Here is a 27,875-nt window from a genome sequence, read left to right as displayed (position 1 = left end):
CCTCTCCTGGCACAGGGTGGAAAAGATGACCCTGGCAGAATGGCCAGAGGCAGCCGGCAGAGACAGACACAAACCCTCACAGCAGTGGACAACAGGAGACAGGCAACACAGATACAGGCCTCGGGATTCCTGGCAGGAGTTCAACAGGCTCAGAGGCAGACCCCAGGCGCATCAGACGATGGGACACTCCCACTATCTGTGGCAGAAGAGTGGGCATTGGTATGTTTAGTGACAAAAACCAGGCTCACTGTGGCCCATTGTTTATTGTAATGTACACTGGATTGGCTCATACTCCACATTGCAGCTTTCTATAAACATTGTACAAATCCTTCCCAAGGGTGGGCTTAGAGAGCAAGGAATGCTACTGTTGGGAGAGGTCTTGCTTTATGGCAACATAGGAGGGGTAAAGGAGCCCCAACAGAATAAAAGGGGCAGTCATTCAGAACCCCTTTATTTTGTAATTCCTCCTCCCAGGGAGGTGCGGTTCCTGGTTGGGTGGGCCAAGAAACTCCAGCTATGAGTTAGTAGTAGGAGGGGATGGGGTTTCTCTAATGATGAAGACTGATGATTATGTAGGAACTGCCATGATTTTTATGGTAGCATTGTTCCTGATGATACTGCTGCTTACTGTAGCCTTCTTACATTGAGAGACCAGTGTGACACAAAATGATGTTTGTCCTTCATTCTCGAAGAAGACCATGACATCAGGGGGGTAATGTCATGATAAGCACATGAACAACTGGATTTGAGTGAGGTTGCTGTGTTTCGATTTCTCCCCCAGAGCCATCTAAGTCCCGTGGCCAAATATGAATTAGGACAACTGGAGCTGGCCCTGAATGCAAGACAATCAATGACTAGTTCAAGATCACACAACCATTAAGTATCTGAGACCAGATCTGAAATCAGGTCTTCTTCTCTTCAAGATGGGCACTCTATCCATTGTGCCATCATCTAGTGAAGAGAAGTAAAAGTGAAAAGACCGGGTCACCACATTGGCCTTATTTATTTAGACTCAGGAACTGGTCCTTCCTGGTAATCTCCAGATTCAATCATTCCTTTAGGGAACTGTCATATTTTTGTTATATATTTTGTTTTGCTTTTGTTCTGCTTCTGCTTTATTTTTTCTCTTCTTCTGTTAGTTCTGACTCTGTTGGACATAGAGCAACTGTCAGAAAGACCAGTGATAGTTCTAAGATGATTTAAGTGATGGTAGGTCTCTAGAAGACCTTAGGGATCTCATCATCTAGGAATGACTTGGGAGGATTATCCCAACCCCTCCCTGCTTATAAATTAAACTTGTTTTTTCCTTCTCTCATCACATTCAAATAAGATCTATGTATACCATGGAAACAACTTGAAGATTAACAATGCCTTGTGGGGGGGGGGAGCAAGAATGGGGGGAACATTTTAAAACTCAAAATAAATAAAATCTTTCTAAAAAGAGAAAGTAAGGGGCGGCTAGGTGGCTAGTGGATAAAGCACCAGCCTTGGAGTCAGGAGTACCTGGGTTCAAATCCAGCCTCAGACACTTAATAATTACCTAGCTGTGTGGCCTTGGGCAAGCCACTTAACCCCATTTGCCTTGCAAAAACCTAAAAAAAAAAAAAAAGTAAAAGGACATTTCCAGGACTTGGTTGTTTTCAGGCTGAAAATTCAGACTGTTTATGTCACTTTCTCATTGAGTGCAGAAGTGCAACGAACTTCAGAGAACTCCAGTGCTTAGTTGATGGGTCATGATGAGTAAGTGGGGCAAAAGTGCCTCACTCAGCCTGGTTTTTGAAGTGCATGTCAAATTTGTCAATTTGCTCTTTCTCTCTTCTGCAAATGACAGTCTTTAGAGACACAGTTTGCCTGAAAGTCTGTTTCTTACATCTTAGTTCCTATCATGTGTATTTTAGTTCAGTGACACTGGCCTCTTGGCTATTTCATGAACTGGATACTCTCTCTTGGCTCCAGCAATCTCCATGCTTTCCCATGTTCTTTCTCCTTAACTCTGTTTATTGATTTCCCTGGCATTATTTAAGTCTCAACTAAAATCTCATCTTTTACAGGAAACCTTTCTCAAACTCTCTTAATTATTCTCTCCTCTGTTAATAATTTCATTTATATATTAGGACACTTAGGACAGAGTCTGATTTATAGCAGTTACTTTATAAATGCTTACTCCAAAAAAAAAAATCTTATTTGTATACATTTGTTTGCATGTTGTCTCTATTAGATTGTAAGCTACTTTAATTTCAGGGACTGTCTTTTGCCTCTTTTTGTGTCCCCAATGATTTATAAGTACTTGGCCCTTGGGAGATGCTTAATAAATATTTATTGATTGATTGCTTGGGAGATATCTCAAATGTTTTGGTATGACTTTTTTTTTTTACTAATGATATTATCTATTGTTTCTATGATTTTTTCTTCTACTTATTGAATCTTTTTTTTCTTTTTTGCAAGGCAGATGGGGTTAAGTGGCTTGCCCAAGGCCACACAGCTAGGCAATTATTAAGTGTCTGAGGCTGGATTTGAACCCAGGTACTCCTGACTCCAAGGCCGGTGCTTTATCCACTATGCCACCTAGCCACCCCTTATTGAATATTTAGGATTAAATTATTTAATCTTCATCAAAGTTTGGATCATTAGATGCTTTTTATTTTTTTTTTTTGCTATTTTGGTTTTTTTTGTTTTTGCAAGGCAATGGGGCTAAGTGACTTGCCCAAGGTCACACAGCTAGATAATTATTAAGTGTCTGAGGTTGGATTTGAACTCAGGTCCTCCTGATTCCAAAACCAGTGCTCTATCCTCTGTGCCATCTAGCTGCCCCAATGCTTTTTATTGATTACAATTTTATTGCATTTTAGTAAGTAAAGGATGCTTTTAATATTTCTGCTTTTTAACATTTATTTATGAGATTTTTTATCTCCTATACTTAGCTTCTTAAAAGGTGTCATTCATAGTTTAGAAATATGCATATTTTTCCAGCCTCTTTCAGGAATTATCACACACTCTCATAGCTACCTTTATTAAAATTCTAGGCAGGTCCTTAATTTCCTTCCTATTTTTCTTTTGCTTTGATTTGTATAAATCTGAAAGGTGTATAGTAAGTTCCCTCAACTATTATAGATTGGTTTTCTAATTTTTTCCCTTATTTGATTAACTTTTTCTTCAAGTACTGTGATGCCATGGTATTCATTTTATACATATAGGTATAGTATCTATGGCTGAAAATATCTATAAAATGGGTATTTTTATTTTGATTTAAACTGTCAATTTACTGTTGTTTTGACAAATATCATGATTCCTATTTTGTTTTTTTAAAAATTTGTCTGATCCAATCAAATCTACTTTCATTTTAACTACGAGAATCTTTGTTTTTAAGTAAATTTTTATAAGCACAATGTTTTTTGTTTTCTAAATCATTTTATTATACTTCTACTTTTCATGGATAAAGTCAATCCACTCATTTTTATGGTTTTAATTGTTAACTGTACAATTCCTTCCATCATATCCTCTTTTAATTTTTCCTCTTTCTCTACAAGTGAGCTTTTTATAAAGGAGAGAACAAAAAAAAGAGAAAGAATCTGACCAAAAGTAGTAATATATAATTAAAGTGGTCTGTTCTCCTTCCTCTCCTCCTCCATACTTTCTTTTTAATCACCCTTCATATTAAACTCCTAAGATGAAGTTTATTTGTGTCATTGTCACCCCCTTCTTCTCTCTGTCTCTTCCTCTGTCTCTATTTTTCCTTATGTTTCTGTTTGTGTGTTTTTGTGCATGGTTATTCATTCCTTTCTGATTTGGGAGATGTAAGAATGAAATCATGAGATATTCCCTTCTTCCTATCCCTTCTTCCATGTTATATATTCTTCTCATCTACTCCATTTAAATGAAATAGGGAGATCCTTCCCATTTTCCTAATTTCTTTAGTGTCATCTTCCTTTTGTTTTTTTTCCCCTCTCCATTAATAAAACAGAACAAAAATAGATCCTGACTCTGTGTGTATCTTAAACTTTAAGCAGATCTATAACCCTTGTGCCACTGAGATTCTCAAGAAACATTTTTTTTCTTTGCTCTTTAATTTGGCTAGTTGTAAACACTGTAAGCCCCTTCCAATTGCTCAGAAAACTTTTTAGATTTCTCTGGATTCCTGTGTTTGCATTTCAATATGTTTGTTTAACTTTGAAAATTATTCTCCTGGAGTTAAAAACAAACAAACAAACAAAACAAACAACTCTAAAATTCTCTATTCCATTAAAGGTTCACTTAAGACAATTTGTTTTCAGGGCAATTAACTTTTAGTTGTAAACCCTATCTTTTGTCTTTTGTAGCAATCACGTTTAAAGTTATTCATTCCTTCAGTAGCTGTTGCCAAACATTGTGTGATTCTGGTTATGGCCATTTGATAGTTGAATTTTTTGTTGCTACTTGTAGCCTTTTTTCTTTTACTTTGAAGCTTTGGATTTTGACGATGACTTTTCTGAGTATTTTAAATTTATGTATGTGTGTGTGTGTGGGGGGGGTATTCCAGGTGGTGATTGGTAGATTGATTCTATTTTAATTTTTCTCTGACTTTCATTAATCTTGGCAGTTTTCTTTTATAATTTCTTTAAATATGTTGTTCAAATACATTTGAAATGATCTCTCTTTGAATTATTTTCCAGGTTACTTTTTTTTGGTATGAGGATACTTTCTTCTATTTTTCAATATTTTAACTTTGTTTTAATATTTCTTGTTGTTCCATGTAGTTATGCAATAGTGTTTCATTTTTAAAAATAGAGTCCATTAACTGAGTAAAGTTTTTCATCTTTTCTAAGCTATATACTACCTGACTGCACTAAGTTTGGACCTCTTTGACTTTTCCACCATTATCCTTTCTCTCTTTTCAACTTTCTTTTGAGTATTTTTTCTCCCATTTGATTGTAAGTTCTTTGAAGGCAGGAACATTTTTTTTCTATTTGCATCCCCCCACTTATAATATTATCTGATATATATTAGGCACTTAAATGTTTAGTGACCACTATTTATTGCCTAGTATATGTTAGATATAGGATGTTAAATACGATCTTGCTGACTCCTGGACCTGTCTTCTATCTAAATGCTACCTCACCTTTCTACTGAAACAAAATCACTCATTGACTAAGACTGAGTCTGCTTTCATGTTTAAAAGAACCTGGACTTTTCTAGGACAGTTTTAAGTTCAAGAAAAATTAAGTGAAATTTAAGTGATTTAGCTTTGTCAAAGGAATATTTGTTCTAGAATATTTTATTACAGATAGGATAAGATAGCTATAAGCCTCTGAAGTGCTGTTATTGTAGATTAGGATCTATATTTGTTCCATTTTCCCAGAAGGGAAAACTAGGAAAATTGGTTGGAAATTGAGGGAGACAATTTTAAGCACAATCATAAGAAAAAAAAATCCTAATAATTAGTACTATCAAAAAATGTAATGGACTGCCTTATAAAGTTGTGAGTTGGGGCAGCTAGATGACATAGTGGATAGAGCACTGGCCCTGGAATCAGGAGTACCTGAGTTCAAATCCAGCCTCAGACTCTTAATAATTACCTAGCTGTGTGGCCTTGGGCAAGCCACTTAACCCCATTTGCCTTGCAAAAAAACCTAAAAAAAAATAAATAAAGTTGTGAGTTCTACTTCTCAGATTGGTCAATATGATTTAAAAAGATAATGATCAATATTGGAGGGGATGTAGACAATCTGGGACACTAATGCATTGTTGGTAGAGTTGTGAACTGATCCAACCTTTCTGGAGAACAATTTGGAATTATGCCCAAAGGGCAATAAAAAAGTGCATATCCTTTGATTCAGCAATACCACTACTGGGTCTGTATCCTGAAGAGACCATGAAAAAGGATAAAAATCATGCTGTATGTATTCAAAGCAGCTCTGTTTGTAGTGGCAAAGAGCTGGAAATTAAGTGAATGTCCATCAGTTGGGGAATGACTGAACAAATTGTGGTATATGTATGTGATAGAATACTATTTTTCTATAAATCATGAGGGACGGATTTCAGAAAAGCCTGGAAAGATTTGCATGAATTGATGCTGAGTGAGATGAGCAGAACCAGAAGAAGATTATTTAAACTAATAACAATATAGGGTGATAATCAATCATATTGGACTTGTTCATTTCAGCAGTATAATAATCAAAAACAATTTTAAAGGACTTGTGATGGACAATACCATTTGTATCTGGAGAAGGAGCTGTGGAGTTTAAATTTTAAAAGTTGTCTTATGTAAATTTGTTATCTCCAGTGTTTTCTTTCTTCCTTTTAGATCTGATTCTTCCCACACAACACATTCAATTTCAGTCTACCTTTAGCATGATTGCAAATACAAAGCCTATATCAGATTGCTGTCTGTTAGGGGAGGGGGGAAAGAAGAAAGGGAGGGAGGAAAAATTGTAAAACTCAAAACCTTACAAAAAATGATTGGTAAAAATTACTATTATATATAGTTGGAAAAACAAAATTTTCTATAAAAAACATAAAGTTGTGAGTTCCCCTTCTAGAAGCCAAAGTAATATTTGGTGTGGTGTAAGCTTGCAAGTTTATTTAGAACTGTTGTGATGATCAACTAATGACCCAAAGGACAGCAGAATCACTGTCACCATTGTGTTCTGGTACCATAATAACAAACTAGAAATACCAATACCCCACCTATTGGAAATGCTGGTGTGCAGAAGTGCTCAGGCAGGCAACTCATAGTGTGTGTGTGAATGGACTGAAAATATGAATGTTTTCATTATCTGTTGGCACTATATCATAATCAAACTGAAAAATCTTACCATTTATAAACCTGGTTTTCATAATACTTCTGATCAATAGTACTATGTCCTCAAAGGGCACTCCTGAGAAATAGTTTCATCTCTGAGCATACATTAGATGGAATGAGAACTAAAATTGAGAACTAAGTGATATCTAAAGAGAAAAATAATGAAAGAACTTGAAGTCATTGAAAATTTCCACTTAACATAAACTCTAGAAATTCCACCTAATAAAGAAATGGTTGATAAAAAAAAATTTCAATGTCTCAAATTATTCTGAAAAGTCCCTCCTTGAGCTTGATAACATGAATACAAATAGCTGACTGACTATGCTAAATCTGAGTTATTCAAGACAACTGCAATTTGTTATAGACATTATAAAAAAATATAATATTTGGCAGAAAATGTAAAAACATTTCTGGACCCATGTATAAAAGTATTTATGGTGGCCATTGCCATGGTATGAACAATACAAAGGAATGGAGAGGTGCCAAGGAATACTACTAAGTACAGATACCTAACAATATTATGACAAGAGTTACTTGAAGAAGCTATTAAAAATCTGTGAAAAGGCATTGATAGATTACCTCAATATCTAGGGTGGGACATGCAGTAAAAATCTTGAGCTTCCTATATCTTCTAAATCAAAAGTGACAAAAAGAATCATGAAAAGGAATGCAGAAATCAAAATATATATTTATTGGAAATTCTAGATTTTCTTAACAACTGGAAACAAAAAAGTTCAGAGTATCAAAGAATAAAAAAGAAACTTTTTTATAGAACTTTAAGAGGCAAATAAGTCAAGAGAATCTGAAGAAAATTTCTGATCATCTACTTACATGTGTCTAACTGACGGCACATGGGCTGCATGTGACCCTCAATACCTATTCATACAACATTTTTATATTTTATTATTATACTCATTGGTAATATGGATTATGTTGTTATCATAAATAAATATTAAATTCTGGATATGGCCCTTGACAAGTTTTTGTTAGGTGATGCAACTCATAAGAGCTTAAAAGGGTGGACACCCATGAACATGATTACAAGAAATACAACATAATGAAAAAACAAATAAAAAATAAAACAGAAAGCTTGGGGCATCATTAACATAATGAATGACAGAACCATCACATCAGAGGAAGAGACTGAAATTCTAGCTTCATTTGTTCCCAAGCTGGAAAGTGTCAGGACTGAAAAAAAGATACATAATTATTGGCTCAAACCCTTACTTTGCCAGCTTCCTCTCAGATGCAAGCCTGATCACAATTTTTTAATAGATAGCATCCTAGATCTACTAGGAAAAGATTGGAATATCAGTGTTCCTCCAAATATAGGGTAATTATGTGTCTATATGTTCATACAATGCATTCAGAGCTTGTGTTACCAACCCCCCCCCAAAAAATCCCAAAGTCCTATTCTATAGACACTTTGAAGAAAACAAAGAACTAAAGAGTAAAAAATGTGCTAGAGTTCCTAGAACATAAGGAATAACTTAATGATTTGATAACTATCAAAAAACTGACTGAAAGAGCTATGTAACACTAATAACTAACTTAATTATCACAATGACTATGATTTAATCTTGCTTTCATGCCCCCCTCCTCTCTCTCTTTCTCTCTCTCTCTCTCTCTCTCTCTCTCTCTATATATATATATATATATATTTTAATCTTTAATTTTGATTTTAAATAAAAATTATATAATATATAATTATATGTTATTTAATTATATAATTATATAATAATTTAATTAATTAAATTTAATTTCTTGATATGCAATAACATTAATATATTATATATGCTTCATGTAGAGGGACAAACACACATATATATAGATAGATTACATGCAAGCATAGAGAAAATCTTGAAATATTTATTATTTACATCAATAATTGATTTTTATTTAAAATATGCCATCAGAATGACATTAAGAGCAATTAATAGAAAATATGCCTTTTTTCATGCAAAATGTATATGCCTTTTATTTTGTCTAGTCTCAAATGTTTTCTCATTTTAGGTTTTTGTCTTTGTATCCCAGTGACTTTAGGATAGTATATGGCATATAGTAAGTACTTTAAAAATACTTACTAGTTTTAAATAGAAATTAATATGACCTCCAGGTTAATGGGTGGGTCAGACCAAAATATCTTAATAATCACATCAAATAATTTGGCTCTAATAAAAAATTATTGGCAGCTTTTTAACCTATTAGAATTTTTCTTTAATCATACAAAAATATTATTTGAATTTGATAAATATAAAATTCTTCATGTATGCCTAGGAATGTTCCAAGTCTGAATTTGCAGTTCAGGTTGAGCCAATGGATAAAAATGATATTTTCAAAAACCTTGGTGCTCTTCATATTATGCAACTATAAAGGAGAAAGTTCCTGCTATATATCAGTTATTATGCTGAAATCACAATTTAATAGGACTATAACAGGGATGAACATATTTAAAACAATAGCTAAGCAAAAGGAAAACCTCCTAATTAAAAAAACATACAGCATTGATGAAACACAGGACCAATCACTGTAATATAACCATAGAATAGTGAATGCTTTCTTATCAAAAAGGAGGAATAAGTTTCATAAGAATTCTGAGTGTATTATAAATAGGTTAAAAAGCTCATAGAAATAGTTTTGGTACAAACAAACATCATTTTAATAATAAAGCTCTACAATAGGTACACCTCACTGAATTTGTCAAATGTAACTTAAAGTGGTTTACCTCTAGGTAAACCTGTGATGTACTATATGATAGAAGAATTTCTTTTTTGTTTGTTTTTTTGGCTTTTTTTTTTTTTGCAAGGCAGTGGGGTTAAGTGACTTACCTAAGGTCACACAGTGAAATAATTATTAAATGTCTGAGGTCATATTTGAACTCAGGTTCTCTTGACTTCTGAGTTGGTACTCTATCCACTGAGTCATCTAGCTGGCCCCAGTAGAAGAATTTCAATGTGATTTAGTGCTCTACACATTTTTAGCCATATTTTCCATCCAGCAAATGTGTTATATTTGACTCTTCCTATTGTATCTTGTCCCCCCCTAAAGTTAGTGTTTCTCATTCTTTATTTTATATAATACTTCCAAATAACTATTTATTTAGTACTCTTCTAACAATGGGTTCACAATGGAATCTAAGAACATTGAAACATTTTTTTGCTAGACTGTCCCTTAAAGTTTCATCTTTTTTAGGAAGTTTGATAGAAATGCAAGTGCCAGAGAGTTTCAGACCAGGGAAAAAATAAATAGAATGAGAAAGACAGTGAGGAAAAATGGGATGGAATGAAATACATTACTAGAAATCATAACTTTGAATGTGAATGAGATGCATTTATCCATAAAATGGAAATGGATAACAGTGGATTAAAATTCTGAATTAGACCATATGTTGCTTACAAGAAACAAGATAAAAGTAAGAGATATATACATAGCTAAAATAAAGGGGATGGAGTAGAATTTATTATGCTTCAGATAATATAAAAAAGCAGTAATAACAATCATGATTTCAGACAAGATTAAAGCTAAAATTGATTTAATTTAAAGAGAAAAAAGGAAACAACACTGTGTTAACCAATATTACTCAGTATTGTTTTAGACCATTTAAAATAAATGTAGACATTATAAGATACATGAAAATAAACCTGCCAAAACAAATCCAGGAACTAACTACATGAACATAATTATGCAAATAAGTCAGATTTAAATAATTGTAGAAATTATTCATTGTTTATGGCTAGGGTAAAGCCTATATATTATAAAATGACAATATTATCTAATTAATCTATTTATTCAATGCCACCCCAATTAAATTACTGAAAATTATTTCACAGGTTAAAAAAATAGCAAATTTCATTTAGAATATCAAAAAAGTCAAGAATTTCAAAGAAACTAATAAAAAATGTAAAGGAAAGAGTTTCTCAGACCTCAAACTATCTTTCAAATAAATAGCAAAGCTATCTAGTACTGGCTAAAAAATAGAAAGGCAAATCAGTGGAAGAGAGTAGGTATACCAATACACAGTAGTAAAGAATAATAGAAGCCTTGTGTTTGACAAATGTTAAGATTTAAATTTTGGTAATAAGAATTCATTATTTGGTAAAAATTATTGCCAAAGCTAGAAAGAAATATGACAGAAATTGGGTGTAGACTAATATCTTAAACCATGCATCAAGCTAAGGTCAAAATGAATATATAATGGAGATCTAAAAGGAAATATTACAAGAAAATTAAAATAACATGGAACTAGTTACCTGTTAGATTCATGGATAGGAGAATAATTTGTAAACAGCATTATGAGGTATAAAATCGATAATTTTATATTATATTAAATTGTAAAGTTCTTGTACAAATAAAACCAATGTAGCCAAGATTAGAAGAAAAGCAGAAAATTAGGGGAAAATTTTCATAGTCAGTCAGATAAAGGTCTAATTTCTCAAATATATATAGAACTTTTTCAAATTTATAAGAATACAAGTCATATTTCAACTGATAAGTGATCAAAAGATATGAACAGGCAATTTTTTAATTAAAAAATTAAAACTATATATAGTCATATAAAAATACTTTAAATCATTTTTGGTTAAACAACAATGAGATATTATCTTATACCTATCAGTTTTGTTAAAGTGATAGATACCCTTCCATACAAGTTGTGGTAAATGATTGTAATGGAATACAACTGCCCTATAAGAACTGATAAGCTGGCTAATTTTAGAATAACATGGTAAGACTTGGACCTCTAAAGGAAAATAGTGACTACCTTCAGAGAAAGAACTTACAAATAGAAATATATTCAGTCTGGTCTTACATAAATCAATATGTTTCTGTATCTAGATAGATCTATAAATATCTATAAATATACAAATAATGCTATCTGTATGTAGATAGATAAGCATAAATGCATATATATATATATTTGTGTTTAATTGTAACTTTCTTTAGGGCAGGGCGGGGATGGAGAGAGAAAAAAATACAGCATAGAACAAAAAACCTTGGAAGCATAGAAAAGCTGAATTGCTTTTAAAATATATTTATTACATACTTTTTTTTTTTAGGGTTTTGCGAGGCAAATGGGGTTAAGTGGCTTGCCCAAGGCCACACAGCTAGGTAATTATTAAGTGTCTGAGACCGCGTTTGAACCCAGGTACTCCTGACTCCAGGGCCAGTGCTCTACCCACTGCACCACCTAGCCACCCCTATTACATAGTTTTTTAAAAAATAAATAATCTGAAATGGGAATTTATGTTTTTTATACTGAATCCCCTCTTTATGTTTTGCTGGGTACATGAAAATGTTTTTTCCTTTAAAATGCATGAAATTTTTAGAAAAGAATATTTTAGACCAAGGGCTTTTTTCTTTTGCATATATACATATGAAAAATTCAAAACAACTCAGCAATAATAAAGTCATTTGAGATGTTAACCCCTGATCAAGTTCAATTCCAACTTTCTTAAAATAAAAATGATTGAGATTTTTAATAGTAAAGTTTCATTTTATATATAATTTTTATATCTAAAATACTATTTATCTCTTTTGTATATCTAGTAATAGATTGTCATAAGAGATCCACCTTGAGAATTGAGAAAGGTATAAGAGTAAGATATGGTTACAATATATTTCTTAGATTTGGGTTTCAGTTATCATTTACAGAAACAACTCACCTTTTGACATTTTGACATTTATTTGTCTTCTTATCAATGGAATAAAGTCATAGGAGAATTCAAGGTGACCAAGATAACAATCACAGATTCTTTCCTTGTTAGGGGGGAAAAGTAAGGAGTTTTCAAAAGATATTGTTTGGAAACACATTAAGTTAATAATCAGTAAAATGAAAATGCCCTCGAATGTCTCCTTTTCAACAAGTCTCTTATTAATCTTGAGCTCGTTTTTTTTTTTAAATTTTTGTTAGACTTCAAAATGTCACTGGAAATTGAATATACAAAGTTAGGAACAAAAGGCAGCATGGTTTAGGTGTTGGGTGTTAGCAAATCATTCACCTCCATGGTCCTCGTTCTAAGTTTTCTTTAAATGTGAACATTGTCTAAAGAAAGAAAGAAAGAAAGAAAGAAAGAAAGAAAGAAAGAAAGAAAGAAAGAAAGAAAGAAAGAAAGAAAGAAAGAAAGTCTATGAGGGTAATGTAAGGTCATTAGGAAAAAAATTAAAAAGATGCCCTTTGTACTCCATAAGGATAATTCAAATAACTATGATCCAGAGTCAGCGCCTTTCTGGTTAATGATCATTTTTGTTCACATGTACATCTCCTTTTACTGTTAGTGAGTGATGTAACTAGAGATTATTGCATAATATAGTATAGGTTCCCACAAACTGAATTGAATTAGGAATAATTCAAATAATTCAAACAATTCAAATAAACCAATTAATGTGTAGGGGAAGGTACTGACTAGATGGCAGTTAATTCAGAAATCTCATGTTTAGAAAATGCTCTTCTAGGTTTATGTAAGTTGAATCCAGACACCTTGTGATTAACCTCATGTGCTCCTATGTACTTGAGTACATCTACAGGATCCACAATGTCCATGTGATCCCAGTCATACCACTATTCTCTGACATCCTATATTTCTTTTTCCCTTATAAGCATATTTCTTTCAGATCACCTTAGAGCCATCCATGACCTAATTATCTCTATTTCCTCTCTGTTTTCTCTTTTAAGGACAATGCCCTTGAATACAGCATTTCCCAAACTGTGGTTTGTGTTCCATAGAACCCTAGTATTCTGTATAATGAGAGAAAATTTTTATGCTCTTGAGTTATATAGAAATAGATTATGTAGACTATTTTTCTGCCCAAGTCAGCTTCTGGACTCTTTGATCAGAGGATAAAAGAGTAGAGGGCTATGTGAGACTCTTTCCTGTACTCATTCATAGCTTTAATTTCTTCCTCTTGTCTGCAGGGGTCTGAGAAAGGTGACACTGACAAAAAGAAACTATCCAAACCATTATTTGGACTCAACACCATTATTTGATTTCCCATCACTATTCTCTATACTCTGATTCCACTGGGTCTCCTGAGATGAAGGAGAAAAGCTGTAAAAGAGAATTATTTTGTAGACTTGATCTCTACTTTTTAGCTTTACTGTGCAAACACCTCATAACTCTGATGCTGGCTTATAAATTCAGACCTTGAGTGGCCAATAGCATTGCCTCTGGAACTCTATATTCCTTCCAGAACATCTCTTTTTTTTTGTTTTTTTGGCAAGGCAATGAGGGTAAGTGACTTGCTCAAGGTCACACAGCTAAGTTAGTATTAAGTGTCTGAGGTCAAATTTGAACTCAGGTCCTCCTGACTCCAGGACCTACAGTATTCTATCCACTGCACTATCCAGCTACTACTATGAAAGAATATTTGCAACCACAAAGTTCCATGGTCTAATTTGTTTGGGAATCACTAGTAAGTAATTTCATCCTTCCTTCTTCAAGAGGACTATGATCTGGATGGTGAAGTCATGACTTGTAAGTGAATTGAATTTAAATGAGAGAGGGCTATGCAAAGTCAATAGTCTCATTCTGTTCTGCTCACTTCATCCCTTCTTCAATTCTGTGCTAAAACAGTTCTAAAGTCAGTAATTATTTTAGTTTAAGTCCAGTGGTTTCTTCCATCCTATAATCTCTGTATTTGACAATATGAATGATAGTAATTTTTGTAGAAACTTCTTTTAAAGTCAGGCTCCATGATAACATATTGTAGGGAATATCAACTCCAGTGAATCTTTTTTCAAGCTAACCTCAGAGATGAATACCTGTGATGAGCATCCATCTTCCTATTTTAGGCCTCACCCAGTGTTTACATAAGAAGATCATCAAACAAGATGATTTCTTCTAAGGTATCTTTTTTTTTTTAGTTTTTTTGCAAAGCTCTATCTGGTGCTCTATCCATTGCACCACCTAGCTGCCCCTCTTTTAAGATATCTTGAATGATCTCATTGGTTGGCAGTGTTTAATTCTGCTAATTAAATGCTTTTTCATAACTGATAAGCACTAAGTATAATGGGTATATCTATATAGATTTTGAAATGTGAATTATCTTTCTTTTGGATTATCTTGAATGTCAAATGATTAGGATGTAGAATTTATAAAAGCCTACTTAATCTTTTTTTTTTAGGTTTTTGCAAGGCAAATGGGGTTAAGTGGCTTGCCCAAGGCCACACAGCTAAGTAATTATTAAGTGTTTGAGACTGGATTTGAACCCAGGTATTCCTGACTCCAGGGCCGGTGCTCTATCCACTGTGCCACCTAGCCGCCCCAAGCCTACTTAATCTTTTTAAATTTCCTTATCAAGTGTAGCATCACATCATATACAGATGACTCACATAAAGATTTTACCAAGCTGGATATGGTGACACTTACCTTTAATCTCTGATATTAGGGAGGCTGAAGCTGGAGCTTTCTTGAATTTGGGAATTGTGAGTTGCAGTGGACTAAGCCATTGGGTCTTTTCACTAATTCCTACACCAAAATGTGGGACCATCAGTATGCCTAAAAGAGGCGAATCAGTGGCAGCTAGGTGGCATAGTAGATAGAGCATCGACCCTGGAGTCAGGAGTACCTGGGTTCAAATCCGCCCTTAGACACTTAATAATTACCTAGCTGTGTGGCCTTGGGCAAGCCACTTAACCCCATAGCCTTGCAAAAACTAAACAAACAAACAAAAAAGTGAATCAGTTCAAGTTGGAAATGGAGCAGGTCAAACCCCCCCCACCCCATGATGATCAGTATTAGATTCTGATTGATGATTGTCTAAGTTGTACTTTTAGCAAATTTTTTTTTTAATATGGGAGAATAGGTCAGCAGTTATGGATGTCCTTTGAGTTTTCTTTTATTTAATATTAATAAGATCTTAGTTTTTCCATGCCTTTGGTATCTTTCCTTCCTTCATACTTCATGTCTTAGTGTCTCAGTGACTCTCATAATTGTGTCTCTTCATGCATGGATTTCCTCTATTCTTGTTTCAACCTGATTGCTTTTCCCATTTAGTTCCCTTTAATGCCATTTCTACCTCATCTTTGAGGTACTTTGATTGGGGGTTCTAAGTGTGGGAGTGTCATTCTCTTTTATGTAGAAAGTTTATTATGATAATTTTTTTTGCAAATCTTTTCCAGTTTTCATCTGTTTGTAATCCTTTATTTTCATTCTTGAATGCCTTTGGGGTGATTTTGTATGATTGCATTTCTTAAATCCTTATTTAAATACTGGCTTTATCTTCTACTGCTTCCCTCTGCTTTGTGAGATAATATTGCTTTTAACTGTCCATATTTTTCTTTGTCAGATTTTACAAGTGAGTTTCTACCTTTGACAGTCATCTCCTGGCAATTAAGACTTTAACTGACTAATTCCTCCTTCTTAACCTCCCCTCTCCTAGTTACTTAGTTGCCTTGTGGTAACAATTAATTTACACTGATCATACTTCAGTATATGGTGTTACATGAATTCAAAGTGACTGATGTTTATATAAAATTACAAGGATAATTCAATTGTAGTGTTTTAATTAAGAAAATAGTAAGAGCTGTCTATGTGTAACATTTTTATGAGACCAACACATGCATGATATATATGTGAATATATATACAATCCACACACATAGATATCTATAATTAAAGATACCTATATATCAATCTTCATGTCCATGCATGTACACAACACACATGTATACTGCATATTCCTATGCAGAAATTTATAATGCATTCAAACTTCAAATTCAAAATTCAAAATCCATATATGCAACAGTGTTTCATAAGGCATATAAGCATCATGGGTGTGTATGTGTGCACACACATGTAGATATACATGCACATGATTTTAGAAAGAGATATACATGCATTTCTGTAGCTTATATTTGTTGGTACTATAAAATGTTACTCATGGCTATCTTCCGATACTAGGCAAACATGCACAAATATATGCACAGTGCACATATAAAATATATAAATACGTACAATTGTGTATGCATACATGATTGAATGGGGTTGTCTCCTGTTTATAGAATTTAGAATATGGAGCCCAGAGATGGTATAGATTTCCCTGTTTTCCAGACTTGGCTTACTTATGCCTTAATAGCTTATCTTTTCTAGATTTAGGGGTATTTTTATGTTACTACCTTCTCTTTCTTTTGAGATTCTTCTATTAATAGAAACTCAAACTTGCTTGGGAATTCTGTTTCAGTGTGCCCAATGTGCTTGTGACTGTAAATGGAATCACTCCTTCTATTTGTTCCCCTCGCTTTAGCTTTCCTGAAGCTATACTGGTTCATTTCTGCCTTAAGAGTTATCACTTCTAGATTTAAGGATATGTTTATATTTATGTTATTAGCCTCTTTGTTTTGATATTCTTCTATTTATAGAAAGTTTGCTTGGGAGTTCTATTTTGGTGTGCCCACTATGCCTGTGACTTTAAATGGAATAATTTTTTCTATTTATCCCCCCATACTTTAGCTTCCCTGAAGCTGTACTTTTTTTTTTTAAGGTTTTTGCAAGATAAATGGGGTTAAGTGATTTACCCAAGGCCACACAGCTAGGTAATTATTGTCTGAGGTAGGATTTGAACTCAGGTACTCCTGACTCCAGGGCTGCTGCTCTATCCACTGCAGCCACATAGCTGCCCCCTGAAGCTATACTTTTTAAAAAAATCTTTACTTGAAACCACATTAATCACACAAACAAAGATTAGTATAGTTGATTTTCTTTTGTATGAAGAATGCAATGAAAATATAGTGAGCAATGTAGTTAGGAGGATGGATTTGGAAGGACAATTCATTTAGTTAGGAAGTCTGGACAAATCACTTAATCTCTAAATGTATCAGTTTCCTGATTTCTAAATGAGGATAATAATGACATCTATCTCTTTGGTGTTAACCATTCTGAGGGTCAAATGAGTTAATATTTCTAAAGTAGTTTGCCAATCTTAAAGCACAGTGTAAATGTTAGTTATCATTTATAATCAGAAATCCATGTTGAAGTTGGTTCTACCACTGATTAACTATATGACTAAAGAAACCACTCTGAGCCTAGGATTACCCCATTTGTAAAAACTTGAGGATAATTTTATTTGCTTCTTGGTATTGCCAGGACACATGTACTCCTTAATCTTTTATAATATGGATTGTACTGTGGATCTTATGTTAAGTCTACTTGAACATTGTTTGGGCACTGATTAATTCTGGGTGAATTCATATAGTAATTGTTTCTATTTTGGCCAGAAACTCTGAGGGTCTTCCTTCCTCAGAATGATTTATTTTCTTTTTTGGACTATGCAAGAGACTCCTTGCTTCTTTTCTTTTTCACCTGCCTTAATCACTGAGATAGCCTAAGGGTTCTTACCCATCCAACAATTTTTTTCTTCTTCTTTTTTTTTTTTTGGAAGTGAGCATTCTTGACCTCTTTGCCTCATCTCTCTCTTACCTCACCTAATGACTGAATGGGCATGGACCCAGTCAAATAATGACCTGGCAAAGACCTAGCTTTAAAAAAACCAAAGTCTCTCACTACATGCAGAGCCATCTCCTGTCATTTTGATCCATGTGTGACCACTGGGCTCAGATGACTCCAGAGACAAAGTGAGGCTGGTGACTTCACTCAAATCTAATTCACTTGCATGTCCTTGATGTCATGATCTTCTGCCAGGATGAAGGACTAACACCACAGCAGCAACAACAGCACCAAAAATAGTGGTTCATATTTCTGACTAAAGAACAATCAGTTTCATCTCTGTCCTCAACCCTCTCCCAAATGGCAATATAATAGAATTATGAACTTTTGGTCAGTCAAGTCAGCTAGGCCCACAGGATAGAATGGTGGGCTTGAAGTTAGGAAGATTTGAATTCAAAACTGATCTCAGACACTTATTAGTTTTTTGACCCTGGGCAAATTCACTTAAACTTTACCTACCTTATTTTCCTAATTTATAAACTGGGGTTAATAAAAGCACTTATCTCTCAGAATTTATAAGAATCAAATGAAATGGGGGGCAGAGCCAAGATGGCAGCATGAAGGCAGCATTTCTTAGAAACTCCTTCCCCCCAAAACTCCAAAAGTCATCAAATTCTGACTCTAGCCAAAATTTAGAGGGGCAGAATGCACAGAAAGCCTGAGTGAAATATTTTCCCAGTCCAAGATAACTTAGAAGTTCCGTGGGAAAGGTGTGTTTCACCAGGACTGGGTGTTGGATAAAAGCCCTGACCACAGGGTGGCCCAGCCCAGCCCAGCCCAGGGATCACCTGTAACAGCTTGAAGGGGTGGTGAGAGAACACTGCTACACCAGAACAAGTGTGGAGTGAGGAGCACTGGCCACAGAACCTGCAGCAAGAATTGGGGGAAATAAGCCTGCACCTCCAGAGCACAGTCCACAGATGGTAAGGGGGTTGGGGAGACTGCAGAAATCTCTCTGCTCTCCCTGAGGCAGGACTCTGCTGTTTGCCCACACTCAGATCCAGGTTACAGTTTGGGATCCTCCTCACAGCTCCAGGGCAGAAGGGAGCTTCTGTGGTCATCTAAATATCAAAGCACAGGCAAGAGCTTGGAGGAATTAGAGTCCCAGTGGGGTGTTCCCCCCAAAAAAAACCCAAAGCCTTGGAAGTGTGGTAAAATTAGTCTTGGACTGAGGAAATGAAGAAAATAACTCCTTCAAATGCAGAATGGAACTAAAGGAAGCTGATGACTTTGCAAGAAATCAGGAAGAAATAAAACTCTTGCAAAAAAGCCAAAAATTAGAAGAAAATGTGAACTATCTCACTGGAAAAACAACTGACCTCAAAAAACAGATCCAGAAGAAATAATTTAAAAATTATTGGGCTACATGAAAACCATGACCAGGAAAAGAGCCTAGACTTCATTTTTCAAGATATAATATAGCAAAATGTCCCTGAGATCCTCGAAGCAGAGAGTAAAATAGAAATTGAGAGAATTCACTGGTCACTTCCTGAAAGAGATCCCAAAAGAAAAATTTCCAGTAATGTTATAGTTAAATTCCAAACTCTCAAGTCAAAGAGAAAATACTGGAAGCTGTCAGAAACAAACAATTCAACTACCATGGCTCCATAGTCAGGATTACACAGATCTGGAAGCATCTACATTAAGGGCTCATAGGGATTGGAATATGATATTCTGGAAGGCAAAAGATCTTGATTTACAAACAAGAATCAACTACCTGGCAAAATTGAACATCCTCCTTCAGGGGAAAAGGTGGACTTTCATTGAAACAAGACTTTCAAACTTTCCTATTGAAACAAATAGAGCTGAACAGAAAGTTTGATCTTCAGGTACAGGACTCTGGTGAACCACAGAGTGGGTGGACAATAAGGACTAACTATGAGGAACTTAATGATACTGAACTGTTTGTATTCTTGCATGGGAAAAAGATATTGATAACTCATATGAACTTTCTCATTTATAAGAGTGTTTAGAAGGAGCATATATAGACAGGACACAGGAAGGAGGAGAATATGATGGTATAATATAATAAAAAGATGGATTCAATGGGTGATAAAAGGAAGTAGTGGGAGGAAGAGAAAGGAGAGGAAGAAGAAGCTATGATATTTCACTTGAGTCAAGAAAAAGTTTTTTCAATGGAGTAGAATGGGGGAAGGCAAGGGAGAATAAGTGGGCCTTCATTCTCATCAGAAATGGCTCAGAGAGGAAATAACATACACATTTAATAGGGTATAGAAATCTATCTTACCCTAGAGAAAAATGAGAAGAAAGGGATGGGATAAGGGGGAATGGGGGGAGGGAAGGGGGGAGGGAATATCTGATAGAAGAGAGGGAAGATTGTGGGAGAGGGTACTCAGATTCAACAGGGACAGGATAAAAGGAGAGAGAGAGAGAATAGAATAAATGAGAATGGGGAGCAATAGAGTGGAGGGAAATACAGTTAGTAATAGCTACTGTGGGAAAAATATTGAAGCAATTTCTCTGGTGGACTTATGATAAAGGAGCAACTCATTCCAGAAGCAGAGCCATTGAAATCTGAACAAAGACTGAAGTACATTTTTTTCTCCTTCTCACTATTCTTTAAGTTTCTCATCTTCTTGGGGGGGGGGGTAGGAAGATTTATGTTTATTCTTATAACAAAATTATTGTAATAATATAAAATAAATAAACCAAACAAAAAGAATCAAATGAGATAACATTTGGAAAGCAGTCCCTGGCTCATGATAGTTGCCTTATAAAGGCTTTTCTTCCCCCTTCCTCCTTATTCCTTCCCATACCCTCTTTTCCCCTCCCCAGTCTCCCAGTCCTTCTTTAATTAGCAACTGAGGAAAAATGCATGGTTTCTTTGGCCTCTCTACTTTCTCATCAGGGTAGACTCATCAGCTCTGGGGGTTAGGGACAGAGTACTTAATTTCCTGATTTCCATTATCTCTTTGTTCCTCATGTTTCAGAGAAAGATGGAGAGGAGCAGCATTCAGAGTCTGGAGCTCCCTTCCTATCTATGAGTTGAATACCAGATTCTCTTTCCCAGCAGTTCCCCAGAAATACAGACCCAGAAATTCAAGTTCTCATATTTCACTAGATGGTGAACTCTAGGTCAATTTGAATTTCTCATCTCCATAATATACTTGTAATAAAGTTCCTACACTTAAATAAATATTAGAATTTTGCTTGTTTTCGTTAATACCAATTGTTGTGAGCAAACAAAAGAACCTCCCACACCCAGTCCTCATCTGTAAAGGAGTAGGAGAAGGAAAAGGCAAACCATTCCAATACTGTCACCAAGAAAACCATGGGGTCATGATGAGTCAAACATGACTGAAATGGCTCTACAGAATTTCATATACATCCAGCAAACAAACAAAATAGTCATATTTTCCAGTCAATCTTCTAGAGATGAGAAACATTCTGAATGTAGTGTTAGACAACCTTCATTCTCAAAGATATTCCAGCTTAGTAAAACTGTGTTACTGGTGTTTTGAGAATTCATGTAGTGGTAAAAATTCCCATTTGGTACATGGAGAAATAGAATATCAAGAAATTAACTGCTTTGCCTCAGGATTCACTGTTATTGGAAACAGGAACTGGCATTTCCTTACTTGCACTCTTCTTTACTCCCTTGAAGCTTGTAAAGGTCACTTGAATCACTTTGGGCAATGCAAAGCATATGAAAACAGGCAAGAGCTTTTTCATTAGTTGTCATGACCTGCCATGATATTAGGGGTTTGTGGTGGGAAAAGAAAGGGCATCAGATAGGCTGAACCATTTGTTCCCAGGTCAGAGTGAGTGCCAGGCAAAAACTTTCAATAGCTTAATTCAGTTCAGTACTTAGATCACTGTCTCTTCAAAATTACCCTAAAGGAAAGAAGTGTATGTCCTTCCATTTTCTAATTAACAAGTGATTTTTGAGATTGTTTTGATCCTTCTTAAGTCTTTTTCAGGCAATGGTTGGCCCACACATTCTTCTACCAAACATACTTAGTGTTGGAAAGAGCAATCAAGCCCCTCTGTTATGCCAAATGTCTCTTTGCATCCCCACTCTGTTCTTTTCATGAGGTACCATCTTGCCTCATTCTTCACTACCTTTGTGAATTGGTGCCTATAACTGAGATCAGTGTCTCCTGCTAGACTTTCCTTGAGTGAACTGGTCATTTCCTTGCTACCAAAGAGTCAGAGCCTTGGCATCCTGTTTTTTTTTTTTTTTGAAAGGCTAACTCTTCTAAGGTTACAGGTAGTAAAAATCACCTTTTATCATCATTTACCAAATAGAGAGGCAATACAATGCAGCCCAAAGACTTTTGTGTAATATGATCCCCCTTGGCAGTCTGATGAAACCTGATTGATTCTCAAAATGATGTTTCTGAGAATTCATAACTGAAGGAAACGCTAAATTTCAGTTAAAGATTAGTGGGAAAAAAATGTGAATTTCAATCCAAATTCACAGCTTCACTAGATTTTATCCATTGAACTTTTAGCATAGTGTATAGAGTACTAGACTTGGAGCCAGAAAGCTCTGTATTTGAATCCTGTCACTAGCTTGTGACTCTGGCTATGTCATTTAGTGTATCCAAACCTCTGTTTCCACATTAACAAGGATAATAATAACACCTAACTCATAGGACTTTTTTGTAAGAATTGAATAAGTTAATGCAAGTATAAAGATGTGTCCCTTTAAGATGTTAGCAAGTTTGCAGATCATAACAGGGAAGAACAGAAGCAATATCATGAATACTGTGACTGATTTTGCCAAGCTGGGAAAGGGGTAGACCATGAACTTACCCCCAAATAACAACTGCCTCAGAACCTTGTTTCCCAGACTCTTCCATGTTTAAGATCAACAGAATAAAATTTGACAAAAAAAAAACCAGGGAAGATTGAACCTGATTGTTATTCAGTGATTGTTGGATAAATGATCATAGCCTGCAAAAATTAAGATTTGGAAATGTGCCACATTCTAGCAAGTTAAAATAAAATCTTTCATTGAGGGGACCAAGTTGGGTGGTCAAAGAAAAGAAAAGGAGAGGTTTTATATCCTTTTGTACTTCCAACTTTCATGTCTCAGCTAAGGTCTCCAAGGTTGTTTCCATTTCTCTCCAAGAGAAGTTAGATGAATAGGAATGTATATCCTAGGTTTATGAGAAGAATCTTTATAGCTATTGTTCTTGCTATGCCTTTTGAGTAAATCTCTTCATTAAGCATTAATTTAGTGTACTGCCTAAATAAAGTGGGAAACAGCTTACTGGTTTGGTGGGTAGAGGATATATCGGATTAGGAATGTAGCCATCCTTAATGATTACCCTATAGATCACTCTGGGGCTACCTTGATAAGGGACCCAACCTGTAAATGTGAATGCAAGATGGAGTAGGATAGTGAATCCAGTCTGAGTTATTACAAATATGGAGCTCTTTGCATATCTGAAAATTTGAGTAATTATTATTTTTGCAGTCTTCAATTTCTAAAGACTTTGTAAGTGAAGTAAGTTTTGAATTAGATTGTTATTGAACTCTGATCTCCAACCTTTATCAAACCTTGGCCAGATAGTTTCTTTTGACCATGAGCAGGATTTGGGATATTCCTAATACATTGGTTATCAGCCACAATGATTATAATAATAGTTTCTCCTCTTAACAAGATTGAGTAGACAGATAGGACAAAAATATTATCCTGATTCAAAAAATTAAAGGAGGAAGGGGTTTCCAGTGAACTTTTTAGTGAACTTGCAAAACTAGAGCCATTTAATAGAATATAACCTTGCCATTTATACCTGTATGATTGCATTTGACTATAAACTTGATTGATATTGGGAACAAAGAGAAGTTTGTTTGGTGGGATGAGGACATAAATGAAAAGGGAAAGGAATATATGCATTAGGGATAAAACTTTCCTGTTTAAGTTGGGGTAACTTGGATTAGAGTTTGTTTATCTTGACTACTGTTGCAAGGAATATGTCCAAAGTCAAAAAAAAAAAGTCAATTAATTTTTAACTCAGCTGAATATTATTTATTAATTTGGTAAACATTTCTGACTTTGAAAAAGTCTTGAATCCTTTGGATCAAAGATTAAATATGTGGAAGAAGTGACTAGACAAAAACTCAGGCACAAATGTAAGTTAGCCTGGATGCAGGGCAAATTCTAACCTTGATTGTTATATAGAGTTGACTTCAAGATGCTTAGGAATGTTCAACTAAATATCATATCATGAACATAGAGCAGATTTGACCATGTTACTTCCTTATTCAAAAGACTTTGATTCTTTATTGCTTCTAATATAAAATATAAACTCCTCTATTTAACTTTTAGAGACTTTTACAGCTAGGTCCTTGGTCTATCTTTCCAAAATCATTGTGACTCCTCATACATTTGTCAATCCACCCTAAACTAGTCTTTTCTTTGTTCTTGAATCTTTGACTTTTTAGGGACCACATCTTCTCCTCTGCATTGACTCATAGAGTCCCTGTCTTTTTTTAAAGATAAAATTTGTGAAGTACTTTCTTTGTGAAGTCTTTCCCATTTCCCCCAAATGCTAATGTCCTTTGCTCCCTCCCTGACTACCTTTAAAGTTTCTTTAATTCTTTTTGGGGTGGCAGCATGACATAGTGGATAGAGAACTGAAGATGAAATCAGGAAGATGAGGGTTCAGCTCCTGCCTCTAATTATACTGGATATGTGACTCTAGGCAAGGTACCTAATCTTTCAATGCCCCAACCAGTTCTCGAAGTTTATTAGTTAGAGGGAAGTGTTGATCGGCATTGGTAAAAGGAATTTCCTCTAATGAAACCACAGATCTGATCCTTAGTCCCATGCTTATGTTGATGCTGTTATTGTTTGTTCTGTGTTCTCTAAGAGGACTGATGACATCATAAGGTAAAATCTTTACTTTTATGTGAATTGAATTTAATTGAGGCAGAGTTGCACCAAATCTTCAGTTTCACTCTCTCTTCTAGTCATAGAAGTCCAGTGGCAAGACAAAAGTGAGTATGGTAATGGACCGTGATGTAGTGGATATTCTTGGCATCTTCAGTGTCTGATCAAACACCAAACTCTCCACAGGACCAGTTTCAATTATCTTGATGACTGATTGGAACAAATTATTCTAATCCAAAGAGTTTTTTGGGAGGGGAGGGGGGGGCATCATTTACTCTCAACCTGAATTAGCCCATCTACTAAGATGGTTTTGCTGGGATATGACCACTAGTCATGCTACAATTTCTTGGAGTCACAGTTTAGAGGTAGATAGATACCAGGTAGACAGTAAAGATGGAGGAGCAGTCCTGAAAATGGTTGCTAGTCCTCTTTGAATACCTTACACTATATAAATCTATATTTTGGGGAGTGTTTTCCCCATAAACTCCGTGAAATTAGGGATTGTTTCATTCTTTCCTTTTGTATCTCTAGCAGCTAACATTTTATCTGGCCTGTAGTAAGTGCTTAAATGATTGTTGAATGCTTGAGGACTCTTAGTAAACTAAAGTAGTTCCAAGACTGGTTGAAATGTTCAATGCATGCATGAGCCTTAATACTCCATGGGTTAATTGGGCAGAACTAAAGCAGACTATCTGCCATTTGTCTATCTTTTTCTTGAGGATGAACTAGGGGTGGGGGGGTAGGCGTTGAGTATAAGTCACTTTTGGCTGTTGGTCAACCTTTCTTCTCTACTGGAAACTCCCATGAGCCAACAAGGGGAGGGGCATACCAGAATGATGACTTGTTTGATGATATGCCAAGTAAGGTTTTGAAATCCATCTATAGATTGTCTTCTATTGGCTGGGAATCTGTACCCTAAGTGTATCCTAACTTAAAGTTAGACTAATGATGCAGCATCTTGTTGGAGATGGATAAACCTTAGATTTTAATAAAACCAAGTAGCAAATTGACTTTGACAAGCTGATCTATGGCAACTAAAACAAATATTTGTTCTGACCTGTTTAAACATGAAATCTGAAACTTACTAATATCTTCATAGCAAAAAGTTCACTTCATTGCCACACCTTATTCCTTTTGACTTTGTATGCTATTTGCAAAAGTTCAGTGTTTTAAAAAAACAAAACAGGGCCATATCTTTGTATTCTCATTTTGCATAATCTCCCTGAAATTTATATAGATCCTATGTAAAGCTATTGTCAGGAAAGTATGAGCAGTCCTTTTATCATAAATGTAATTTTATCATTATATGAAGCTTTTTAATATTTCATATTTTCTCACAAATAATTTTTAAAATAATTTATATAGACTCTCAGAATCACTTTTCCTCCTCTTGAAAAACAATCCTATACAACATAACAAATATTTATCAGCAGCACAGAGATGCTATACACAACACTGCAGAGTTACATAAAAGTTTGATTAGTTTATAGCCAAGGAAGATAGAAGGAATGTTGAGTGTGAGGATCAAATTGGAATTTAACACTGTACTTCCTTTTGTTTGATACTCTTTCCAAGTATCAAAGACAGGTTTGGTCTACCTTTACAAAATTTGCCAGAAAAATGTCCTTGATGCTATACCACAATGATGAGTTTTTACATGTTGTATCACTGTTCCAAGTACATCATATAAAGAAGACTTCAAATAAGTGGTCCTGAAAGTGCTCATAAATTGTGCCCCTACATTTATGGATTACTTTATGGAGAACAGGAAAATCTGGAACTATTTGGATAGAACATCTTTAGAAGGTTATTTTAATTAAACAAACAAACAAACAAAAGGCTACTCTAAGATAGAAGCAGGGTTTTAAAAATCAAAATTAGACTGATGGGAGAACTGGAAGAAGCATAAGTAAGAGAATAAGATTAGGAATTGCGCTTCTCTCATCCTTCCCCACAGGTCACCCCTTGTCATTTCATCCTACCTTCAGAACTGAATGCATCCATCAATGTATTCCTCCATCATTTGCTGACCTTGGCAAGGCTGCCAGAGATATTTTCAACAAAGGATTGAATTTTGGGTTGGTGAAATTGGATGTGAAAACAAAGCTGAGCAATGGAGTAGAATTCTCTTCATTGGGTTCATTTTAAACAGACACTGGTAAAGTTTCTGGGACTTTGGAAAACAAATATAAATAGTCTGAGTATAGTCTGATTTTCACAGAAAAATGGAATGTTGATAACTCTGGAAACTGAAATTGCAACTGAAGATCAGATTTGCCAAGGTTTGAAGCTGATATTTGACACTACCTATTCACCAAAAATAGGAGGGTGGCAAAATAAAATCTTTCAAATGGGATTGTTTAAACCTTGGCTGTATGTATAATATATAAATGTATAAACATTGACTTTGATTTTGTTGGACCTGCGATTCATGGATCTTTTGGTTATGAAGATTGGCTTTCTGGCTACCAGATGACCTTTGATAATGCCAAGTCAAAGTTAACAAAGTTAATTTTGCAGTGGGCCACAGGACTGGAGACTTCCAATTGCACACCAATGTCAATGACGGAACAGAATTTTGAGATTCAATTTATCAGAAAGTATGTGAAGATCTGGATACTTAGGTAAATCTTGCTTGACACTCACTTTGGTATTGCAGTCAAATATCAGTTGGACTTAGTTGCTTCTATTTCTTCAAAAGACAACAATTCTAGTTTAATTGGAGTAGATTGAACTCTGACCCTAAAACCTGGAGTAAGGTTTGTGCTGTTTGCCCTAGTAGGAAGAACATCAAT

General features: G+C 34.9%; 1 protein-coding gene and 1 pseudogene across 3 annotated transcripts in view; both read left to right on the top strand.

Moving 5' to 3' along the window:
- CCDC192 (coiled-coil domain containing 192) overlaps positions 1-27,875 on the top strand; it is a 392,505-nt gene that overhangs the window by 259,326 nt on the left and 105,304 nt on the right. The gene's annotated exons all lie outside the window — the stretch shown is intronic.
- On the top strand, positions 40-27,719 carry LOC141503318 (non-selective voltage-gated ion channel VDAC2 pseudogene; annotated as a pseudogene).

Source organism: Macrotis lagotis, chromosome X (genome assembly GCF_037893015.1).
Source record: "Macrotis lagotis isolate mMagLag1 chromosome X, bilby.v1.9.chrom.fasta, whole genome shotgun sequence".
In the NCBI taxonomy this organism is placed as follows: Eukaryota; Metazoa; Chordata; class Mammalia; order Peramelemorphia; family Peramelidae; genus Macrotis; species Macrotis lagotis.
Note: the sequence above shows the minus strand (reverse complement) of the source record. Positions and strands in the feature narration are given on the sequence as shown.